Genomic DNA, 3767 nt, shown 5'->3' with positions numbered 1-3767 from the left:
CTTTTTGTGGAGTTTAGTTTTGTGTGAGTTGATAGTCTCATGTCCCTTAATCTCATCTTCCAACACTCAATGAACTAAAGGGTCTGGCTGGAGCTAGGCCTCAATTTCTTGGATGTACCAGGCTCCCGGACTAAAGGCTGATCCTCTAACAGTGGGACAAAGTCTGTGTCACTTTCCAAGCCCATCAACTACCTAGGGTAGGACCCTCTGAAGAAAAGTTGGAGGTGCTGAGAAAGCACAGCCTTCTGAAAGATTCTCTACTGCCAGTCATCACCCTGAAAGAATGATAGAATAAATGCATTTACCCATCCTCTCTCTCTAATCTTCCTGATTCCAAAGAACTTATATCAATAAAAAGATTATACAAATAAACATTTAAAAGACAGTTTGCTAACTGGAAGGATTAATGACAAGATGAAACATTCTTCAAAAACCTATTGTCATGACTTTCTGGACTTTGTTGCTTCTCAGCACTTTTTCCTCCTCAAGACAAACAAAATAGCAACATTTGTTCAGGGGGAAAAAAACTATGTTTCTTCCTTTCTTATTGCTTTTATTGTTTGGTGTTTCTTTTCGACTGTAATGTGGCATTGTGATTTTGAGATGGAAGTGAAATCGCTTGTCTTTCAAACATAAGAATGTGATTGTGTGCTATTGTTGCCAATGATGAGCTAAAGAGGTTAATGGATCAAGGAGCTGGCGAACAGCCATCTCTCCTACTGTTCCTTCTATTACACAAGATACATGTGCTGTGGATGCTGAGTTTATGATTTTGTCTGAGTAGATGGTAAATAAGTCTATGGAGATTTAACTTTTTTTTTTCTTCTAGAACTCAACAGCTCTTTCCTTCGGGTTATTCTATTGCCTGGCAGCTTAAAAATGTATTTTGAGATCTGAGCCCATTACCTTTTGAGGTGATGGTAAAAATGGGTCCAGGGAAAGAGGCGAGGCCAACTTCTGAATGAGAATCCAGAAATACTGTGTGAATGGATTGCAGCCGACCTTTCATTTCCAGACGGACAGAATTAACACAGTGTGGTGGCCGTAATAGAAAGGGCAGATATGGGAGAACGCACAAGTCTTTTCAGCGTTGCTGCCAGTGATCCCCCTCATAGCACTAATTAAGTGAATCAGCCCTCCCTGCAGCCCCCAGATGGTTTCAACTTTGAATGCCACAACTGTCATTTGAAAACAAGCAAGCTTTCCTGGGCAATAACATTGTGATGTTTTCGTAAAGTACTTGTACATTTGTGCAGTGAAAAGTATGCAAGAGACAGATTATCTCTACAGAAAGAAACAGGAGGGATAAAGGATGGAAATGAGAAAACAAGTTTGACGTGTGTCCAGACAACCCGGTGAAAAGTGTGGTAATTTTATATGCGAGAAGGACCATTTTCTTATAACTGTGATTAGGCAGGGATGTGTTTTGAGAACCAGAATTAAGATAAAAGCAGCACCAATCAGTTTTCAGGTGGGATCCCTTCCAGCCCTCAAAGGCACTGGATACAGCCAATAGACTCATTCCCTGGTCTGAGGTTCTGCTGAAAGCAAGGGATGGGACGGGGGACTAAATGGGATAGATGAGCATGCCTCTGGACCTCCAGACCTGCAAGAAGGCTGAGCTCTGGGCTCCTTCCTCTTTCTAACTAGGCGATGATCGCCCCCTGTGACTCCGAAGGCATACAGCAGCCCAAAGCTTAGCGGTAGCTGACACCACCAGCCCCTCCTAGCCGCCAGCACTCTCACCTGGCATGCTGAAGTCTACTGGCCTCTTTGAACACCTGCGTGCCCCTGTTCACTCTCTGGGTCTAGCTCCCCACCACCACAGTAGAGAAAACTGTGTGCCGCAGCTTCTCAAGCACTGGGTCCCGTCCATCTCTACGTTTCAGATCAGTGCCCTGCCATCCCAGTCACCTCTGCAGGTTCTCACAGCCATGACCTTAGATTGTTCAGGAGCCTTGGCCACCCATCTCGCAGCCACACTGTGAAAGTCAAAGCTTGCCAGTCCGGGGTGGGACATTCAGTAAGCCAGCCTTCTGTCCTCCACCTCCGGGTATATCCTCCTCCAGCTACAACCCCTAAGGCCCGGCCCTCCCCGTGACGCTGGGGGCTCCAGTGAGTGTGCCCACCTCCTCGTTAAAGATACCTGCTCTCTTTTCCCCCACCCTTTTCCTCCTCCTTCCTTTTCTCTAGGTCTCTCCGCCGCCCTAGCGAGCACAGGAGCGGCCACTGGAGGAGGAGCAGAGGGAGGAGGGGAGCGCAAGGAGGCGAAGGGGCGGGGTGGGTGGGAAGAGAACCGGGAGGGTGTGGACTAGCAGCCACTCTGCAGCTGGTCACCCGGGACCTGGTCCCTCCCGCGAGCCGAAGTGATGAAGGAGAAGATATCCTCTTAGACACACAAGCTCGCGCATCCAGCTGGGCACGTCTCTGGGAGGTAGCAGCCGGCTGGAGCGCTGGAGACCGGGCGGCGGCCGTGACAGCGCGAGCGGCAGGGAGTCCGCGGTCCGCACAGCTTGGCACTGGCGGCAGGAGGACACAGAGAGGGAAAATCACAGCCGCCCTGACTGTTGCTCTTTTGGACGCATCCCGAGGGACGGGGTTTGCAGACATTGTCACCGCGGACGACAGAGGCTCTGCCCCTCGCGTGCGGGATCCGGTTCTGCATCCGTGTCTGTGCCGGGAGAGGAGGATGCGAACCTCCTCCCGCACAGCTCCTGCGGTCCCCTTAGCTACCCGAACTCGGACTCTGGCGGCTGCCCCTGACGTGTCTGCGCCGCGGGAGCGCGCCCTGCCGCACCTGGCTCCAGTCTCCCAGGGAAGTGCGCGAAACGCGCCATAAACTCCAGTACTTCTCGCCCCCTCCGCTACTCGCTCCCCGCCCCGGACCTCGCGGCCACCGCTGTTGCCGCCCCAGAGTGGGAGCCCGCCCTCCCCGCTCTCACGAGCGGATACAGCGCTGCTTGTCTGCTCTCTTTGCCGCTCACTCACAGCGGGCACCTAGTCAGAGCATCCCAAACTACGGGACAACTACCACAGCGCTACTGGTCTGGGCCACCGCTTCCCAAGCTGCGGTCCGCTCAGAGGCTGTCGCCACTGGGGATGAGGGTGAGTGAGCAGGGCATGCTGCCCCCCGCCGTGCCTGGTAGAGAGGGGAGAAGAAATCTACTCGGCCCTTCTAGGTTTGGGGGGAAGCTAGGAGATTCGCCTAGAGAAGGCATCACTTTGGCCAAAACTCCTTGCGGGGTTTTGTTTTAGTAGGTGCCTCCTGATGAAGTCTTTGAGCCAAAGCCCCTTTCTTGAGGTTGGGATTAAACTAATGGGACAAGGGAAACAGCGGAGCAATTGCTTGAGTGAATTTAGATAGTCACTTGGCCTCCAAGCTTGTCCTCCTGCCGGCTCACCCTCCTGTCTGTCTTCCCTGAGACCTACATGCAGCGCTTTCCTAGAGTCAGAGGGAGAACTCGCTTTCACTGATGATTGCTCATCTCAGCAGAGTTTGGGGGTTCGTGCTTGGCCACTTCTGGGCTGATTGCATACTGCCATTTGAAGTATCTTGTGGGATGTACTGAGGCACAAGGAAAAGGTAGACAGAGTAAGCATAAGTTGCCTTGGTGGAAGGTCTCTTTGGAGACCCCCACCACTCCTGGTGTCATTTCCTATTCCCTCAAGCCTCACTCAGTACAGCCCTTCCCTTCTCTCTCACATCCAGCATCTCTCTCTCTCTCTCTCTCTCTCTCTCTCTCTCTCTCTCTCTCTCTCCTCTCTCT

At 51.9% G+C, this 3767-nt stretch overlaps 1 protein-coding gene across 1 annotated transcript in view; it reads left to right on the top strand.

The window, feature by feature from the left end:
* Positions 1-2966: 2966 nt before the first annotated feature.
* Hs3st5 (heparan sulfate-glucosamine 3-sulfotransferase 5) overlaps positions 2967-3767 on the top strand; it is a 264834-nt gene continuing 264033 nt past the window's right edge. Inside the window, exon 1 of the mRNA XM_050138000.1 lies at positions 2967-3105. The gene's annotated coding sequence lies outside the window, so the exon portion shown is untranslated. The remainder of the gene's footprint in view (positions 3106-3767) is intronic.

This window comes from Alexandromys fortis, unplaced genomic scaffold (genome assembly GCF_014885135.2).
Source record: "Alexandromys fortis isolate MF-2015 unplaced genomic scaffold, M_Fortis_MF-2015_v1.1 scaffold_14, whole genome shotgun sequence".
Taxonomy (NCBI): domain Eukaryota; kingdom Metazoa; phylum Chordata; class Mammalia; order Rodentia; family Cricetidae; genus Alexandromys; species Alexandromys fortis.
Note: the sequence above shows the minus strand (reverse complement) of the source record. Positions and strands in the feature narration are given on the sequence as shown.